This window comes from Narcine bancroftii, chromosome 4 (assembly GCF_036971445.1).
Source record: "Narcine bancroftii isolate sNarBan1 chromosome 4, sNarBan1.hap1, whole genome shotgun sequence".
In the NCBI taxonomy this organism is placed as follows: Eukaryota; Metazoa; Chordata; class Chondrichthyes; order Torpediniformes; family Narcinidae; genus Narcine; species Narcine bancroftii.
Genome location: NC_091472.1, coordinates 280,942,666 through 280,963,452, shown reverse-complemented (window position 1 = coordinate 280,963,452; position 20,787 = coordinate 280,942,666). Strand labels below are relative to the sequence as shown.

Genomic DNA, 20,787 nt, shown 5'->3' with positions numbered 1-20,787 from the left:
GTGCATCTTGGCGCCTCACAGTTCGGCGGGCAGCAACCTCCTTTGAAGAAGACCGCAGAGCCCACCTCACTGACAAAAGACAAAGGAGGAAAAACCCAACACCCAACCCCAACCAACCAATTTTCCCCTGCAACCCTGCAACCGTGTCTGCCTGTCCCGCATCGGACTTGTCAGCCACAATCGAGCCTGCAGCTGACGTGGACTTTTACCCCCTCCATAAATCTTCGTCCGCGAAGCCAAGCCAAAGAAAAAAAATTGGATATTCTGCTTTACTGGGTGTCTGAGCCATGCTACCCAAAGTTCAGACTAATTAAGGAGCTCTGCATTTCAAATCTATCCCAATTCTAAGACTATCCATAGATAATATCATGGGTTAGTTGTTGTAAATGGTAATAAACATGTATGTTTATGTTAATCTCTTTGGCTTTTAAATATAAAGTATGCCAAATAAGAACTTCCCACTGCCAGCAATATATTATAAAATAATTAAACTTTATTAGAATTAATACTGTAATACAAATAATTATTGCATTTTGGAACCAAAGCATATAATTGACTGACAAATCTATCAAAAGCTGCTTAATAATTATCCATAGAAAATTAGCACAAAGAAAGAATGGCTTAATATTAAATAGTTTAGCTGTATGAGTCACACAGATTTGGTGAGCCATAATAACACATTTTATGTGCATTATTAAACTGACTAAATGAGTTGCAAAAGGAGTAACAGTAGTAATTGCTCAAAATTAGCTTGATAAAAGTATAAGAATGAGAAAATTCCAAAAGAATATTATCAATGCGTAAATAACCATCTTATCTGCATGAGTAAATTACAAATGGAAAGTAGGCTAACTGAAAATAGATTTCATCTGAAACACTTCATTGTAACACATGCAAAGTACCATGTGTCACATATGTTGTTTTTATATTGTACATAGATACGATTTTAGGAAATAAAGTGTGGCAGGTTTTTTTTAGTGAAAGTCACATACGAAGACTTCAGAACAGATCTCATTTAAAATACTGGAGTTCTGCTCAAGCCAGACAGGGCAGCTCCTGGGGACCTTTGCAAAAACTTTGGGGAGTGCCCAAGAGACTTCACTAATGGATTGTTGTTTTGAAAAGCAACAGATGAAAGAGATCAGAGTAGTTTGGGAGTCTGGGAGTGCAGCTTGCTGTTCTAAGACCGACATGTGGTTTTTGCAAGCAGAGAGAGTCAAACAGGTTTTTTTACTCTGTGAGAGAGATCAGTTCTGCAGTTTTATAGTCAGCAGCAGCTGGGACTGGAACAGGACAAGCTGAAAAGCTCTTGGAAAAACCCAATTTGGAAGACAGGTTGTGAGTGCTTAGCTCAGCCTGGTCAAAGCCTTTCTGCTTCATGCAAGAGGAGAGGACTGGCTGCCTAATGTTTCCCTTGAAATAAGAGAAACAAAAAGGAACTCTGTGGTGACCTGAAAGAAAGAGGTTATCATCTGGAAAACCCTGATGGGCAAGTTTCTTCGGCAAGATACTGTCTTGGCTGATTAAAAGGGATCAGTTTGTGTCCAGGAACAATAAATCTCTCTCTGAAAACTGACAAGAACCTTCCTGAGCAGCAACCATTTACCTTTCAAGCACCAAAGCCTGGTGAACTTCATAAATGTTAAATTCTGGGCACAGTATAAATTCTGTATCTGCAACCAATGAATTTGGAGGAATGAAAAGTGAGATTGGACTGTGAATCAAAGCACTTTTGTGAACTTACAGACACGTGAGCTTAGAATTAGAAGGGGGCTAATTTAGGGTAGTTAAGTTAATAGTGATAAGTTAAAGTGTGATCCTGTTTTCATGTTTAAAGATAATTAAAAGCAACTTTTGTTTAAGTAATTATTTGTCTTGGTGAATATCTATTACTGCTAGGTTTTGGGGTCCTCTGGGCTCATAACACCAGGACTTTTTATCTGGAATTACTAATTTCCTGGCACATCAGTTTTATATTTGTAAAATGCAGCTCTAAGCTGCAAGTATATGAAATATGCAAGATTGACTTGTCATTAAAAGTCAACTATGCCATTCCCTTTTAGAAATGGTTGCAACTTTCTGCAAACCTATTCAAATTCTTGGCAGAACCCTATTAATGAGGCAATAAAATAAGGTTTATAAAGGGCAGGGGCATGAATGGTTTAAAACCAGTCAAATCCAGAGATCAGGATGTTACACTAAACTTAATTCAGGTCCACACAACCACATGTCTGATATCTTCCAAAACCCAAATACTGGCCAATAACCATGGGGGAAAACCAATAGGATGCCAGAGTTAATTGAAAATGGAAGCCCAACAGCTGGGATAGAGCAAGTCAAGCTGTTGTGTGGATGTGGAGAGTTATGTGACCTCTCCATCTGCAAGGTGGTGGGAGCGTGGATTCTGCAGGGTCATGTGGCCTCTCTGTTTGGAATCTGGTCAGAATGTGAATTGTGGAGGGTCATGTGGCCTCTCCAGTTGGAGTGATTTGGATAAATTGAGGGACTGGGCAGATACATGGCAAATGCACTACAATGTGGATAAATGTGAACTTGTCCACTTTGGTAATACAAACCGGAGGGCAGATTACTATTTGAATGGCAATAGATTAAGAGATGGGGAAGTGCAGAGAGACCTAGGGGTACTTGTACATCAGTCTCTGAAGGCGAGCATGCAGGTACAGCAGGCGGTTAAAAAGGCAAATGGTATGTTGGCCTTCATATCAAGAGGGTTTGAGTATAGGAACAAGGATACCTTACTGCAGCTGTATAGGGCCTTGGTGAGACCCCACCTGGAGTATTATGTGCAGTTTTGGTCACCTTATCTAAGGAAGGATGTTCTTGCAATGGAGGGAGTGCAGAGGCGATTCACCAGGCTGATACCTGGAATGGCAGGAATGACTTATGAGGAAAGATTGCGCAAATTGGGATTGTACTCCCTGGAGTTTAGAAGATTGAGAGGGGATCTCATAGAGACATATAAAATTCTGGCAGGACTGGACAGAATGGATGCAGATGGGATGTTTCCAAGGATGGGAAAATCCAGAACCCGGGTCCATGGTTTGAGGATAATAGGCAAACCATTTAGGACCGAGATGAGGAGGAATTTCTTTACCCAGAGTGGTGAATCTGTGGAATTCACTGCCACAGAGGGCAGTAGAGGCAGGTTAATTAAATATATTTAAGAGGGAATTAGATATATTTCTTCAGTATAAGGGTATTAAAGGTTACGGAGAGAAGGCGGGGACGGGGTACTGAACTTTAAGATCAGCCATGATCTCGTTGAATGGCGGAGCAGGCTCGAAGGGTCAAATGACCTACTCCGAATGACCTACTCCTGCTCCTATCTTCTATATTTCTATGTCACCTCACCTGCCAATCAAAGGTTTGATCTGCCCACCTGTGAGGCTGGTGCATGATTGGCCCTTGCAGCTGATTTGTGATTGGCCATCCAGGTGCCAATCAATGATTAGATTAGCCCACAAGTGAGGCTGACACATGACTGGTCCTCACGTGTTGTCTTTGTCTCTCTCCCTCTCCCCCTCCACTGCTCTTCCACCTCTCCCCAGCCCCATCACTCTCCCACTCTCCTGCTCCCCTCCCCCATCCCCCTCCTCTCTTTTCCCCCTCTCTCTTCCCTCCCACCTCCCTCTCCCTTTGTTTACTAATGTCTTCTAACAATCCTTGAAGCCCAGTCTGCAGGCAGCTCCAGAGGATCGATTGCACTGCACAGGCCTGGATCCTGATCCATGGTTGATTCTGGAAACCAGTTTTATATGTATGTATTTGATAGTTGTGACCATTGGGAGGGCCGAGTGCAATGGGCCCATCCTGGATCCTGAGCAGGGGTTATACTAAAGACCAGGTTTATGTGTATATACTCCTTTATTTGTTTCTCGGTATATTGTACCCATGGGTAGTGGGTGCTGAACAAGTTAAACCTTCATTTCTCAGTATACCGTGCCTGTGTGCTGTGTATGTAAGTCTGTCAGTGTGCATCCTTTTTGTGAATTCCCCTATGTGTAAATAAAGACCACTGTTTGTTCATAACATATATACAACCTTGATTCTCTTTAAACCCATCAAGCCTATTCTGAACACAACACAAGCATGGATAAAAACATTACTGAGAGAATTAAGGTTGCAAAGGAGAGCCAGCATATAGATGGAGAAAACTGCGGAAAAGTCGTTCCACCAATTTGTGGGTGGCGTCATGGACTGCCAAATTATTATATTCCATCTAGACTGCCTTTAACCAGACAACATCAAAATACCAACCTCCAATTTTCATTAACCTCTTCCCTGTCTCTCTTTATCCTAGTCCTCTGTCTCCTTTTCTCCAGCTCCCCACTCCCTTCCTCCTATTAGATACCTGTCCTTCTTAGCCCTCTACCCTTTCCCCATCACTTATCAGCTTTGTCTTCTACCCTCCCACCTATATCCATCTATTATCTTTTACCTGTTAGCTTGTGCTCCTCCCACTTCCCTCCTCTTCTCACCTCCCTCTATCTTTTTAATCAGGCGATTCAGGGCCGAAATGTAGATTACCTTTTACTTTCTATAGATTCTGCATGACCTGCTGAGTTTCTGCAGTACTTTTGCTGGATATTACGTGGGTTATGAAACAACCAACTTCTGACATAATTGCTGGCCTCAGTCCCAAGTTCAGTGGTGAAGCATAAATATCTTAATCTGGGGTCAGATGCACTTCGCATTTGGTTTCTCATTTTTATGCCTGTGTTGGCATCTATGGCATTTTAATAGGATTGTTGACTTTGCTGGAAAAATATAAGTGCAAGTATGTGGGATTTGTTAACATATTGTACTTAATCTTAAGGTTTTAATTAATTCCTAGCATATAAAAGTGTCAAAGCAATTTGTTATTTTAATATATGTTAATTATTTATATTTTTTAACTATTTAAAAATATTTTCTATTAATTCAATACCTTTTAACAACAGCAAATTGTCAAAAGCTTCCACGAGGCAACTAATGAGGTTGGCGGAGCCTTAAGATACAGGTCTATTTGCTGCTCCTCGACTAGTTCATTTTGTAGAAATGGCGAAACTGCAAAGTCTTAAGTTCATTGGGATAATAGTTGGGGTCAGGAGTGGTTGTTGATTATTGAACAGTATTCAGCAAGTGTGGACAGCAGGCCAAGTCAAGCATGACTTGGCTGTAAAAGTCAGTGGAAATGCATTATCAAAAACATTTATTCTTCTGGTCCCTTAATAATGAATTAAAAAATATAATACAGGTACACAATCCTTTATCCGAACATTTAAAATCCTGAAAGCTCCAAAATCTGGTAAGTGGGGAGAGAGACGGCAGCGCGAGTCGGGCGGGCGAGAGACTGGCAGTGCGAGCCAGGCGGGCTAGAGACCAGCAGCGCAAATTGGGGGGGGGGGGGGGAGACATGCAGCGCGAGTCAGGCGGATGAGGGGGAGAGACTGGCAGAGCGAGTCGGGCAGGAGAGACAGCAGCACGAGTTGGTGGGTGAGAGACTGAGACCGGCAGCGCGAGTCGGGCAGGCGAGGAGGGGAGAGACCGGCAGTGGGAGTTGGGCGGGTGAGGGGGGAGGGAGACGGCAGAGTGATTGGAAGGGGGTGGGGTGGATACGGCAGCACAATTCGGGTGGCCTTAAATCTGGCTTTCCGAAATCCGGAAAAATCTGAAATTCAGAACACACTGTCCAGATAAAGGATTGTGTACCTGTACTTAACATATTGCATGCTTATTTTATGGCAATTATAAAAATAAATATAACAACATTTTATTAATTTACTTTCAATTTAGAAAAATAGCCTAAAGCACACAGGAGTGAAGTCAGACAATAACTGAATCAAAAGGAATGAAAAGATACTCGTGCAATTCATCCAAAGCTTTGTAAAAAATGTTAGCTGTTAAGAAATTACTGTTAAGAGAGATAGAAAGTGAGTAACATGGGGAAGTAAATGAAGGAATTTCCAGGGGAAATTAATATGGTGTGTTAGGTAGGACTAGGAATTAATATCTCTTATTGAACTCCTGAGACTTGCTGCCTAGACTCTGCGGGATAGCTAAGTGAGTGGTGGCATCTTCTGGTGGGCACCCTCCTTCCTTGGTGTTTCACTGACAGACCCACGACACCTCCAGAGGGTTCAGCAGTGAATCCCGGTCTCCCAGGCTCACCCCCTAGATGCCATTCACTCATCCAGAGCCACTGACTATATTAAAAAGTACACATCCATGAAATCTGGAATAAAAGCAGAACATGTTGGAAATCTTGTGGAACTGAAACATTCCACAATTTTTGCCTGAGCTGCTGAGTTTTGCAACATTTTCAGTTTTGAATTTCAAGTTTACAAAGCTTTGGTAACCAAAGATGTGGCTCCCAATGGCATAATAAAAAATATCTGGGATAGGCAAAAAGCCAGAGTTGGTGGAAAATAGAGGTTCTCTCAAGTTTTTTTCTCCCATAATTATTTGTGCCTGAGCACCATTTTCATTACGTTTATTTGGTTGACTGAGTAAAAGTTTGCATTTATAAAGACTTTATCACAATATGCACTGACCTTCCAGAAAAGCTCTTGTGATTTTCCACACTAAATAATCAAGCTGGTAATATAAATTTAGTTTGATGATGTAATTGTCCAGCATGGGGAATAGCAGAAAACATTAACTACTTCAATTGCAGGAACAAAATTACAATGGTGTCAATGGAATTTTATCCAAGGTAGTTTCATTCTGTATTAAGCTTTTCTGTAACATTCTGTATTAACCTTTTCTGTTACATTCTGTGCCATTTCTACTCATTTTATTCTTTTCACGGTCCTTTTAACTGCACACATTAAATATGCACCTTTAACTGTTATTATTTTATCCAATAACAGCTTTTTTTCTGATTTAAAATGTATGCTTTCTTCCAGAGAAAGTAAAAAGCATTAGTACAGAATATTGGCATCCTAAAATATTCAATTTATTCCACAGTGGTTACACCCAGCAGGACCTGTTTGCACAGGAAACCTGGAAGAATTTATGATGTTAAGAAGCAGCATTGAGGGTTATTGATGTATTTATGGTCATATTCTTCTGGCTTACCAGCAAAAGTGCAGTGCATATTGGTAAACCCAACAACTTTGATTGATAAAAATGGCTGAAGAACATTGCATTTTTTAAACCAGCAATTTGACACAATTACAATAGTTTCAGTTTTTTTTTAAAATGTTACACATATTCAGTAAGAATCTCAATAAATATGAGGTGCCTAATCCACATAAAATGTGAGATGGTGCATTTGGGAGAACTACATAATGAGGCTTGGACATGCACCAAAAATGTTAGGGTCCAAGGGAATCATGAGAAAGAGGGAACTAGTTGTCCAAGATTTTAAAAAACTTTTGAAGGTGGCAGCACAGGGAGATGGTATGGTTAAGACATTAGATGAGGCATTCAATACAAGAGTAGGGAGATTGTGCAACAACTTTCTAAAACATTTGTCAGACCTCAGCTGAAGTATCACATTATAGGAAAGATGTGATAGCACTGAAGAAAATGCAGAGGAGATTCAACAGGATCTTGTCTGGGATAGACTATTTTACACGAGGTTTGTGCTTGAGCGGCGCTTGTGGCCAATTGGATCCTGGGCAGGTGACCTGAGAGAGGGCAGCCTCGTTTTCTCGCTTGGTCCTCCAGAGGACGTCTGCATGGGCTGTGACTTGGCGTGGATCTGAGAAATCCTCATCTGCCAGCAGGAGTTGGATGTCCTCAAGCATCTGTTCGAGGAAAACCTGTTTGAAAAGGAAGCAGGATCTGTGGCCCTCTGCTAGTGCCAGCATTTCATCCATGAGGGCAGATGGGGCTCTGTCGCCCAGACCATCCAGGTGTAGCAGCCTAGAGGCACGCTGCTGCCGGGAGAGGCCAAAGGTGCCGAGGAGGAGGTTTTTAAGTGCAAGGCATTTACTTTCCTCCAGAGGGTCATGGATGAGGTCGTCCACCCTGGCCGTGGTTTCTTAATCGAGCGCGCTCATGTGGTAGAACGTCATTCACTTTATTCAGTTGCTATCAATTCCATCCCCTCTCTGCCATCTTCTAAAACTGAACAAGGTTGTTCACAAATTTTGTGTCAGATATCACTGCGATTTATCTGTTTCATCACCAAGGAATGAAGATCTACCTGTACCAATGGCTGAAGAGGGCGCACAAAATTAGTGAACCGGTGCGGACTCGAAAGGCCAACATGGCCTGTTTCCGCTCCGTAAATGGTTATATGGTTATTGTGGTGTCTGATGTGATGTGTCGGTGGCGAAACTGCACTTCTGCCTGCCCGAACCAAGTGCGTGGGCCATGGGTCTAGAAGTGGGGAAGCTTCACCGCAACCATGTTGGTTGCTGCGGAATCCACATCAGGATGCCAGAAAACCGTCTGGACTCACTGGGGTCACCAGTGACTGCTACACAGAATGAAACACACAACCACGTTGGAGGTTTCAAGTGAACTGTTTATTCAAACTTCACGCACGCCCTTTAAGGGCAGCATGGGCTCCGTCCCCGCATCAGCAGTGATGTCACCATGCTCACCCAAGGTGCACGCCTTGGCCTAACCCACGAGGCACGGAGGTCCCCTGATGGTGCCATCTTCTCGTGGCTGCCCCGCTGGCGCAGCTGTACAAGCGGGGCTGGTTTGTCACAAGGATGTGCGCCGCCACAATGGAACCCTTAGGAAGCAGTGATCATAATACAATTAAGTTCAATTTCAAATTTGATATTGTGACAGAGTTCTGTGTTGTGTATTGGCCTATGTGTTGTGTGGTTTTATGATAAAAAGTGAGTTTGCCTTAGAGAGCCAAGGTGAAGAGAGAGTAAGAGACGAACTGAGCATGTGCAGAAAATGAAAAAAAAATCTGGACTTGGACGATAAACCACCTGTGGAGTGGAAGAAGGCCCAGACCATGAGTCATAGTCTGGAAGGCAGTTTAGAATGTTGGGATTTCAAAAAGGATGAACATTCCAAAGGCAGCCAGAAGGATCCGGACCAAGCCTGTGGTTCCTCTCTCTGCAAGCAACACAAGACAACTTCGAATTTTGTGCTCTCTCTCTCTCTCTTTCTCTCTCTCAAAGATCTTTTGGCTTCAATTTATCAAACAAACTGAATTTTGTTTATGATCTTTGCTTCGGTTGAGAACGAAGTTTTGTGAGTCTTGTGTGTTTTGTGTTTGTTTTGTATCTAAGTTTTTCTGTGGGCTGGTTGGAAGTGTAGCTTAGACTTTAATTACATATGTTATATTTAGGCTGGGGAATTTATTAGTTTTATACCGTTATAGAGATTTGCATAGTAACCAGTGGGCCAAAGGGATTATTTGTGATTTTTACTTAAGCTTTCAATCTCTAGGCCAGTGGTTCTCAACCTTTTTTGCCCTAGGCCCAACTTTAATTTTTCCAAAAATAGTACTCCCCACCCATTGACGGAAAAGTTATATATTCAAAATGTTTTATTTAAATCATTTACTGCAAGTGTATTGCAATGCAATTAAGGTCAGGAATACACTGAAACACATTTCATATTCAACTACTTCTTCAATATGTGAACCATCTCAAACACACATTCCACAATTGTCATTACTTCAGTGGGAACCTTGCCCCTGACACTGGCTGCAGATTTTTTTTAATTCGAGGGACTAATTTTGTTCGTTTCAACCTTAAATCTCCACGTTTTGTAATTTCCAGTTAGTTTCTCATAGCTTGTAGCAAATCACTAACTGCACTGAAGCCACATTCTACATAAGACAATGGAAAATGTATCAATAGTTCCCTTGCTAAAGCAGTTGAATTTGGGTATTTTTTTCCCCAATCTTATTATACAGCCACATCTGGTTCCTTTCACTTTGAATAGTGTTTTCACAGATTCATCATGTTGCAACTCCTCTTGGTATTGTACTGGATCTTCAGATAAGTCCAGCAGCAATGGCTGAGTCAACCAAGAGGGAAAATCCATTGCCTTTAAATCACAAAATCTATCATAAAGATACAGGTCTCACTAACTACTGAACTGAAAAGGTGAAGGGGTATGGACGAAGACATGATTGTTGAAATAATTTGGAATCTTTGTCACCAATGAAATAATTTGGAATGGATGATAATAAGAAAAATATAATTATAATGTTAACCAAGAATATCGACAGTTAAAATGAGAAACAACAGAGAAACATCAGAAGAGCAAAAACACTTTATGAAAATAAAAAGAACAAAGTGATTTTACTTGAAAGTTACCACAATTGTGTTGTACTGAGTGTTGCCAAGTCACATCTTTCACACCAACATAACAAGTTTATTTTTTCAAACTTTTAAATTATTTCGCAAAATATTCCTATGCTCCACCAAAATATTCCCATGCCCCACCTTGAGAATCTATGCTCTAGGCCCTTTCATGCCAAGCCTGGAGACCAGCTAGAAGCACGGAGGGAAAAATATAAACTTACTTTTCATGGAGCATCCCTAAAAGGCTGCTCTTGTGTTGCATTCATGTTGAGCACCCTCTTGTAGCATCCTCCAGACCTGATGGAGGCAGGGTGACTGGTGCCATAGCACCAGCTGTCATAAATACGCAGTAGAGTAATGGCAGTCTTCCCTACCCATGTTCCCTCACTTGACTGGAACTGCTAGTGTTTTCCAGAACAGTTCCAGCTGCGTGGGGGATTATGAGTAGGGAAGACGACCATTGCTCTGCTGCATTTTGAGCCGTTGACTAGAGGCTCCAAAGGCTGAAGTGGCCTGCTGAGGTGTTGAAACGCCCGGCGGGGTTGTCACAGGCCACACCGGCTGTCCCTGCCCTGATGGTCCCCAACCTGACAGCTCCCACTGGCCTTCATGCCCTGAGGGTGTCACGGAGAGGGGTAAGTAGATGGGGGAGAGAGAGGGGAGATGGACTGCTGGGTGATAGCGTCATCGCGACGTCATCAGTTCACCCCTAGCCAGCCACTTGCAGTGGCATTACATTCATGTAAGGCGGCAGAGCACAGCGCCTCGCCAATGATCCTTCCCCGAGAGGGATTGCAGTCGGCACCATGGAGCCAGCCACAGCGCATTCATAGAGGTAAATTTCCCGATGAAAGGGCAGAAAATCTCTGCCTTTACACAGGCTTTTTCACTGGATGAAAGGGCCTTCTGTGGCCCAGCTTTACCACTCAATAAATGCATAAGGCATCAAAACTGTTTTGTTTTCCTTAAAACTTCGCTCACTTCCTTGATCTGGAAATAATCTTTTTCATCTATATTGGCTTTCAATAATTAACCTGAATGGCAATTGCCTAGTGAGTACTAGTAAATCTGTTTGGCAACTGTAGAAGATGATTCTCTGGTTGAGTTAATCAAGTATTTTGCATACATACCAGACAACTTAAGTTCATCAACTTGTTCTAGATAATACCATTTTTCCTGTATAATCGATCATGACATCATACAGTTCAACTGGATGGTATTAACATCGACTTGTCAAGTTTCTGCTAACCTAATCTCCGTTCTTCTTTCCGTCCCTTTTGCCTTTTTTTCCTTCAGCTCTCTACCCCTTCCCTCTCCATTCACAAAGCCATTGTTCCTCCTGCTTGCTGTGCACCCTCCCTCACTTATCCACATATTATCTACTGCCTTTTGATATTAATTGAGGAAATTAAAAGGTGTGTTACAAATGAGATCAAATTATACCTTAATGAGAAAGTTGTGGGGACATGGCAACAAATAGCTAGGTTAACGGATGAATATGCCCTAACTCATGAAAGCAAATATCAGCACAAGTAGGCCTTTTCAGAAGGTTAATGTGGAGCAGACCAGTATGCCTGAAATTAAGTATGGTGAGAATATTAAGAGAAAAGATGAAGGTACAGTAGGAAGGGCAAAATTTCAGGATTTGTCTGTCATTATTATAAGAAACCTAGTTACGTTCTTGCAAATTGTTCAGTGTTTAAAATGAGATATTACCAGAAGAATGTATTCAGACAGTTGAATTTAATGATAACAGAGGTTCCATACCTGGTAAGGATGTTATGGATGTATTCAAACCTTTTGTATCAGAGGGCTTGATTTCATTAATGGAAGAAACTTCCCAAGTGCCAGTTAAAATTCTCAGATACTGGGGCTGCCCAGTCAATGTTGTTGGAGAATGTTTTAACTCTTGATCAAAAGATGGACACAAGAGAGACAACTTTGATTAGAGGTGTTGGAAGAGAGGTAGCATCAATAGCTCTGCACAAAACAGTGTTGAATTCAGAATTAGTTAAAGGACCAGTTTTATTAGGAGTTATTTCAAAGTTACCCATGCAAGGAATCTCATCCTTATTAGGGAATGATTTGTTGGAGGATAAAGTTAGGTCAATTTTGAGATTAACAAGCCAAGTAAGGATGAGGTTGTTGAAGATTGTGAGATATATATTGCATGCGCTGTGACAAGGTCTTTGTCTAAATGATGAGAGCAGAGGAAGATACAGTCAATAAACACTTGCCCAGTACTTCTGAAATAGTCCAGAAGGAGCAGATTAAATTGAGACTCAGGATTTGTATTTGTCAAGGAAGGAGTTAATTAAGCAGCAAAAGATAGATTCTGATCTTGCTGACTAGGGAGAAGGCTGAAGATGAGGAGGAGATTAAGGAAATGCCCTGATGATATTACTGGAATTGTTAATGAGAAAATGGAGACCTCAATCTCGTGATGTTCCTGCAAATGAAGAATGGTGGTGATTCATTCCTAAAGCCAACTGGAATTAAAATTTTAATTTGGCCCTTTGGAAGATCATGTCAATGTAAAGAAGACCATGAATAAAATTTTGAAACTATTTTTTCTATCCTGGTTTGAGGAAGAATGTTGTAAATTGTTGCTGGATATGTCACCTTTGTCAGGATCCTCCGGTATCTCCGTTGCAATCTATTCCTGTTGTTGGGGAACCTTTCACTAGGGTTATTATAGATTTTCTGGACCATACAAAGTAAAATCAAAACTGAATGATGCTAAATATTTAAGATATATTTTATCATAATTTTATTAACCCATTCTGTAACAATCTACATCACATTTCATAACTTATTTTTAAGAATGATCCTAGTCACAAGAGCTATTTCAATACAAAAACTTTAAACTCCATATGCTGCAGAGGAAACCACATCAGGAACACTGGAAGCAGTAAATAACCCCTACAGATTCACATGTGTTGCTTCACTTGGAATTACTGTTTGGGGCCCCAAATGGAAGTGGAGGAGGAGGTACAAGTGCAGATGTAGCACTTCCTGTAGTCACAGGGGAAGGTAACAAGAGAATGCTTGATGGAAAGGGATGAACAGACAAGGAAATCATGGAGGGAACATTCCCCACACAGAAAGCAGAGAGGAAGATATGTCCAATGGTGAGATCCCATTGTAGGTGGTGGAAATTGCACAAAATGATATGGTGGGGTGGTAGGCAAAGACAAGGGGAACCCTATGCTGTTGCTTCTGGTGGTGGTGGGGGGGGGAAGAAAGGGTCAGGGTGATGTGTAGAAAGTATAAGAGATACGGATGAGGCTCAGTTAATGACAATGAAAGGGAAGTCACATTTTCTGAAGAAAGATTAAATCCTGGAATGGAAAGCCTCATCCTGAGAGCAGATGTGATGGAGAATGAGGAGTTGAGGAAAAAAATAGAATCCCAACAGGAGACAGTTGGAAGGTGTAATTGCAGTGAACTGAGATTCACTGGTGGTGTTTTATACTGAAGGCTGACTCCACCCCATCTACCTGTTAGTAGCCCTGGTTTCGCGCCTAAACCCTGAGCCTTTCTGAAGACCACTGTAAGACCCTACCCTGAGTTACAAGCTAATAAAAGCGCATGTTCTCCTTCAAGTCATGAGAGCTTTAATTCACGTTACAATTTTATTAGCTTATTCCCTAGAAGATGGAAACATTGCTCAAGCAAATGTAAGCTGTTGATCGACTGTCTGTACCCCGACGCGGCTGAGGAGTTCACTTACTGGCTAGACTGCTTCCAGGCCTACCTACCACACCGATGAACTCATGAGGTCCACACTAGTTTCTGGGGTAGGGATGAAAGGGTATGCAATCATCAGGGATTGCACTACATATGACACTGCCATTGAGGCTTTGAAGGCTCGGTACCTGAAGTTGCAAAACGAGGCATCGACTCGCTCTACGTCGCCAACAACCAGGAGAGACCATAGATGATTATCTGCTGAATCTGTGGACGCTTGGAAGAAGTGCAGGTATGAAACGGCTATGGGCTGTGTTCGTGAGGAAGAAATGATCCGGGACACTCTCATCACGGGGCCCATTCGAGGTACACGAGACAGCGACTTCTCGAGTCGGCTAAGAAGGTCCTGGCAGGTACAGTATAGCAGAGAACGACGACCTCAAGACTAGCGAGCTTGGTCACCCAGGTGACCCCTTCCAAGGACCTGCTGCTCCCGCTACCCCACCCCTAACGGCTGCCGCTTCCCATGCTAGAGAGCACTCCCGCGCTTGGGAGTGCTTTTTCTGCGACAAGAGCCAGCACCCCCAATCTTGTTGCCCGGCTAAAGACTGAGTTTGCTCCAGCTGTGGCAAGAGTTTTCCATGCGAGGGGAAGCCCAGGGAAGTCCATAGCCTGCACTGCTCTCAGATCTGATTCCAGCCTCAAATCGTCTGCCCCGAATTCACCTGAACCCACTTGCTGTGCTACAGGCTGAAGGATGGTAGTTGCGAGAAAACGGTCGAAAAGGCTCGGCAGCCATCTTGCTGTGACTCAAATTCAAACTCGGCACCTTCATCTCCATGAGGTCAATACCATTTTGCGCATGGGCAACCCAGGATAGAAGGGGCCTCTTGAGTGAGGAGTACGGAGTCTCTGAAGTCCTAGTCTTGATGGTTCTAGATCAGGACAGACCTCACCAGCTTAGCAACTCCATAGTGACTGCTAAGGTTAATAGACACTCCACTTAATACCTAATCAGCACAGGTTCTACTGAAAGCTTCATAGACTCATGAATAGTACAAGATTACAACCTAAAAATGCATCCTTCCAATTATTGTATATTCCTTGCGTCTCATTCTTACTTTTCCTGTATTCAAGAACATTGTTAGTACATTTGTCATTGGGGTGGGGGGGGGGGGTTCTGTCAAATATGCCTGTATGTACTTAATGAATTGTGTGCTCCGGTGCTGTTGGGTTTGGACTTCCTGTGTCACCTTAAAAGTGTGAACTTGGAGTATTCTGGACCCCTCCGCACTATAACGGTTCGGAACAGAGGGCCTCTAAAATCAGAACTCACATGCAGCCTCTCCACACTGAATATCGACTCCCCCAACTCTCTTCCCGAATCTGACCCCAGACTGCAAACCTATTGCTACCAAGAACAGGTGGTACAGTATAGCAGAGCGAGACTTTTTAAAGTGTGAGACACAATGCCTACTCAATGAAGGTATCATCAAACCTAGCACTAACTCATGGAGAGCGCAAGTGGTGGTGGTAAAAGGGGAAAACAAGTCCAGGCTAGTAATCGACTACAGCCAAACTATCAATCAGTCCACACTCCTGGATGCTTTCCCCTCCCTCGAATTGCAGACATGGTGAATGATATTGCGCAGTATCGTGTCTATTCGACCATTGATCTGGAAGCTGCTTATTACTAGCTACCAATCCGTTCCAAGGACCATTAATACACGGCATTTGAGGCTTACAGTCATCTCGATCATTTCCGTAGAGTCCCTTTCAGTATTATTAACGGTGTTTCTATCTTCCAGAGGCAGATGGACTGAATGGTCGATGAGTATGGGTTGAAGGCTATCTTCCCCTACCTCAATAACATCACCATCTGTGGCCATACCCTAGAGGATCATGATGCCAACCTTCAGTTTTCTCCATGCAGCAAAAGCACTGAACCTCACTTATAACTCTCGCAAGTGTGTGTTCAGGTCGAAAGGTCTGGCTACCCTTGGCTATCTGGTGGAGAATGGCATCATTGGCTCCGATCCCAATAGGATACACCCTGTTAGAGCTCTCCCACAAAGACTTTGAGGAGATGCCTGGGGTTTTTCTCATATTATGCCCAGTGGATCCCTCAATATGCTGCTAAGGTTTGACCTCTCTTAAAAGTACTTCTTTTCCCTCTCGGCTGAAGCCCAAATGGGTTTTAACTACCTCTGAAACCGCATTGTGAAGACCACCATGCACACAGCGGAGGAGAAAGTACCTTTCCAGATGGGAAGTGACAATTCGGACAAGGCCCTGGCCACTACCCTTAACCAGATGGGCAGGACGGATGCATTTTTTTTTGGGCATTGCAAGGCCACGAGCTCTGAAACTCCTCTGTGGAAAAGGAGGCTCAAGCCATTGTAGAAGTTATGAAACACTGGAGGTACTACCTGGCTGGTAGGAAATTTACGCTCCTCACTGACAGACACTCTGTCACATTTATGTTTCATAACATCAAGAGGGGCAAAATCAAAAATGACAAGATTGCTAGGTGGAAGATCGAGCTCTCCACCTACAATTATGACATCACCTATCGGCCAGGAGCCCTTAATGACCTGCTAGATGCCTTATCCAGAGGAAGATGTGCCTCTGCATTCATTGGCCAACTGTGTTCTCTGCATAATGAGTTCTGCCATCCAGGGATTACCCACATGGTTCATTTTGTCAAGGCGTGCAATCCACCCTACTCCATGGAAGATATCAAGAAAACGACCAGGTCGACACGAAGTTCAAGCCGCACTTCTACCACCCCACAAAGGTGCTCCTGATTAAGTCATTTAGGCCCTTCAAACGGCTATGTTGATTTTAAGGGACTTTCCCCCCCCTTCACGAACGAGGACACTTTCTTCCTCTCTGTCATTGATGAGTACTCCTGCTTCCCGTTCGCCATTCCATGTCCAGACACGTCCATCTCATCATTCATAAAGGCCTAGATTCCATTTTTGCCCTTTTCGGGTATCCCTGCTATATACATAGCGACCAGGGCTCATCTTTTATGAGTGAAGAGCTATGCCAGTATCTGCTGGCAATGGGCATTGCATCCAGCAGGACAACTAGCTACAACCTGCAGGGGGACAGGCAGGTTGAAAAGGAAAATGCCATGCTCTGGCTGGCTATACAATACAAAAGGCCTTCTAGACTCACGCTGGCAGGAGGTTCTTCCTATGGTGCTCCATTCCATCTGGTCGCTACTATGTACCATGACCAATACTACTCCTCACGGGGTCCTATTCAATTTCGAGAGAAAGTTAACATCGGGAACTACACTCCCATCCTGTCCTTCTCAGGAAGCATGTGAGAAGCAAGACCAATGGCCTGGTGGAAAGGGTGAAACTGTTCCATGCCAAATCTATGTTTGGAGTACCTGGATGGAAGGGAGAACTGGCACCCGCCGGAAGAGGGTCCGTTGCCTCGTGCCCTACAAACCGTGGAGCTCATTCTTGCCACTCCCAGTCAGGGCCTCAGGGAATCCGGTTCAAGAGGAAAGAGCACCCCCTTCCACCATAGAGCTGGAGATCCTACCCGCCACTCCTCCCTCACAAGGGGACCAGGAGGCCCAAGGCCCTCCCGTGCTTCGGCGCTCCACCAGGATCTCCAGATCGCTTAAACTTGTAACTAACTGTATATTCTTTTTTTCTGAATCCGTGTTCTCTGTCTTCATCCACAGACCCTCAAATCTGCAGGAAGGGGTGAATGCAGTGAACTGGTGAGGAGTGTGTGATACTGATGGCTGGCTCCATCCCCATCGACAGACAGAAACCCCTGGTTTCCTGCCGAAACCCTGAGTCCTTCTGAAGGCCCTACCCTGTTAATAAAGGTGTACATTCTCCTTCCAGGTGTAAGAGCTTTAATTCACACCTCAGTAATGGAAGCCAACTGAAGCGACGTGGGTTTATAAAAGATGAATATAGATCATTTATCTCCCAAAATAAGATCAGGAAGGTGAACAGAAGGGGGTCAATTGGAGGTGAGGGTGGAAGTTGCATTCAGGCGTTTGGACTGATTTTTCGACCTCCTGAAGAAGGCCCCCCCCCCCCAACCCCACCCAAAAAACGTCAACGACCTTTCACTTTCAATGGATGTTGCCTGACCTGTCAGAAACACAAATTCTCACAAATGAGTCTCTTTAAGATCGGTGACACGACAAGCTTTATTCACAAGTCTGCAGAGTTGGACTCAACCGGCTTCTCGCCAAGTCAAGCCCCGATACATACAGTGCATTGTTTTTTATACAATTAGCTTGTCCTTCGGCATCTCCACTACACTGCTTTAATTGGTTAGTTTTTGCAGAACCATCCTGATTACTGTACGCACACCACGATCATTCATGACCTCTGCTCACACCAAATTCTGTTTTTCACTCTTTATCAATCTTTGGCTCCTGCATGTCTCTCTGTAGTTAAATCTGTTGCAAGTCTGTTGTAACATTTTCCAGCTAAACTCTAGTGGTTAGCCCCCTTTTATGACTAATCATCACATTTTAACTTAAACCCTTTTTAACCCAAATTCTCTATCTATCTATAACATGACCTGCTGAATTTCTCCAGCACTTATATTACAGAATTGCCCATTTAATGTTTAAAGAGTTATTTTGGCTGCTTTTCACGCACGATTTTAAAACCACGCGAAAGGGCTAATTTGGGAAACGTCGCCGGCCAATTGGCATTTTTGTTTCGAAACTATTTTCACGCCCGTCACTGAGGGAACAGTCGCCTTTCTTCGACGGAGGGGCCTCTGCAACTTTTTCCGGAACGATGGAAGCTGTAAAATATTTATGTGACGTGTGGAAAGAATACAAAAGGAATATTGATCAGGATGGTTACAAATCCAACCTCTTCACGTTTGCAGTCACAGTCGACGACGAGCACCTTCCACTTTTGCACAGTACCTTCATTGTGCAGAGCAGCGGCGCCCACCTCGAGGGGCTGAAGCGACTCAGCTGAGCAGCGCATGACTGTCCCAGCGCGATTCATAGTGTCATTGAACCGCCACTGGCGCAGGCAGCGAGACAGAGAGCTAAAGAAAGCAGGGCGGCGAGGACCCCGCGCCATCGAGGCTCCCGCTTTGCGGGAGGCGGTTGGTTCGCCTTGGGGGGGGGTTCCGCCACGCTCCACGTGGTTTGACAATCCGAGCAACGACCAAGGCGAGGAGCCTCGCTCATGTGAACAGAGAAGGACACGAGGGGGCGGGGAAAGAGGGTGAGATGGCGGGGGGGGGGGGGCTCGAAGCACCAGCGAAATCAGGTAAGGGGGTGGGCGCCAACGACCCCATCTCGCGAGGGGGGGGCGCCAGCGACACCATCTCGCGAGGGGGGGCGCCAGCGACATCATCACGCGAGGGGGGGCGCCACCGACACCCTCTCGCGAGGGGAGCGCGCCTCCCTGCCCCGAAGAGTGCGTGCGCACCGCGCCCGCTGGCCGTGCACGGCAGGCTCGGAGCTCCGGCGATTCAAACGGCGGCTGTTCGAGGGAGGGAGGGACTGACTGTGCTGAACTAAATTAAAGCCTCCAATCTGCGCCCAAGAACACGCACAGGGAAAAGAGGAAGGGGAAGGAACGCAGGGGGATAAGAAACCTCGTCCCCACCAATATTGACGTGCAATCAGCTGGAGTTGATGGTGATTTCGAAATCAAACCTCCGGTGGTTTTGTTTGTGGGGCTGAGCTCGTCGGCCAGGTGAGGGTGAAAGCCGCGCTCGACCCTCGCTGTTCCCCGCTCCTCCCCCCCCCCCCAAGGGTGGATCATGGCGATATTTTGTTGTTAGTCTTTTATGGTTAATCGAGCTATAATTAGGACTTCCGAGGATGTCAAGAAAGAGGGATGTGCCGGGTTGGTCCCGAGGCTGTTCATCGCTGAGCTGATGGTCCTTGTTTGTTTATCGTTGGGTAAAAGTAACAAAAGAGAAAACTGGGGGGGGGGGGAGGTGGGAGTTTGTCCTGGAGCCAGACGGATGTGAGGAAAGAACTCTGCAAGGTGACTTGATGCGAGCAATTTCTGATCTTCCATTGAGGAAGTAAGGGGACTGTTCAAAGTGCCGCTTCCTCCAAGCCGGAAGCAGGAAGGTCGTCGGCATCCCCACTGAAAGGAGAGCCAAGTCTGAGGATGTGAAATTGGTGAAAGCTTTAAATCGGATTGCAGTGCTTCTCCGAATCTCATGATGGATTTGTGTTTGTATGGAAGAGCGATGAAGTAAACCTAATTCATTTATTAGGGAGTCAGAGAAAGCATAAAACGTACAAAATCGCAGCACGATTTTGTGCCAACCGATAGAAATCTATCCCACAAACTAAACCTTCCCTGCCTTGCACCCATAACCCTCTATTGTATCCATGTGCCGATGTAAGAGTCTTTTAAATGTCCCTATGGTACCAGCCTCCTCCTGCACCATCTGGCAATGCACTCCAAATACCCACTCCTCTGTGTAAAAAGAAAAAAAAACTTGCATCTATATTTTCCTCCTGTAACCTTGTCTGGATGTCCCATGGGGGAAAAAGGTCCTGGCTTATTATCTATGCCTCTCAGAATCTTATAGACCTCTATTAAGTCATCTCTCATCCTTCTTCACTCCAAAGAGAAAAGTCCTGGGTCCATTAACCTGACCTCACAAGACATGTTCTACAATCCAGCACCCTCTTCCATAGCTTCCACATCCTACCTGTATTGAGGCAACCAGAACTGAACACAATATTCCAAGTGTGAAACAGTTCAAGATGAAGGAGAAAAATATATCTTTGCCAGCTAATATCTGTCTCAGCCTAATAATGAGCTTACCAATGTGAGGCCTGGTACTTGGTAGTCTTGCTCAGGATGTTTGGAAAACTGAA

The 20,787-nt window shown here is 44.2% G+C and overlaps 1 protein-coding gene and 1 long non-coding RNA gene across 5 annotated transcripts in view; one reads left to right on the top strand and one right to left on the bottom strand.

Annotated features, from left to right (window-relative positions):
* Nucleotides 1–8,458: 8,458 nt before the first annotated feature.
* Nucleotides 8,459–19,359, bottom strand: LOC138762028 (uncharacterized). Its single transcript, XR_011356725.1, has 2 exons — nt 18,797–19,359; nt 8,459–8,695 (listed from the first exon to the last, which is right to left on the bottom strand). It is a non-coding gene; the product is annotated as an uncharacterized lncRNA (long non-coding RNA).
* mgat5 (alpha-1,6-mannosylglycoprotein 6-beta-N-acetylglucosaminyltransferase) overlaps nt 18,965–20,787 on the top strand; it is a 121,240-nt gene continuing 119,417 nt past the window's right edge. Inside the window, exon 1 of one of the 4 annotated variants that reach the window (XM_069935200.1) lies at nt 18,965–19,162. The gene's annotated coding sequence lies outside the window, so the exon portion shown is untranslated. Of the gene's footprint in view, nt 19,163–19,186; nt 19,208–19,293; nt 19,640–20,787 lie in introns of those variants that run through there. The other 3 variants (XM_069935199.1, XM_069935201.1, XM_069935198.1) reach the window with 3 other exon arrangements.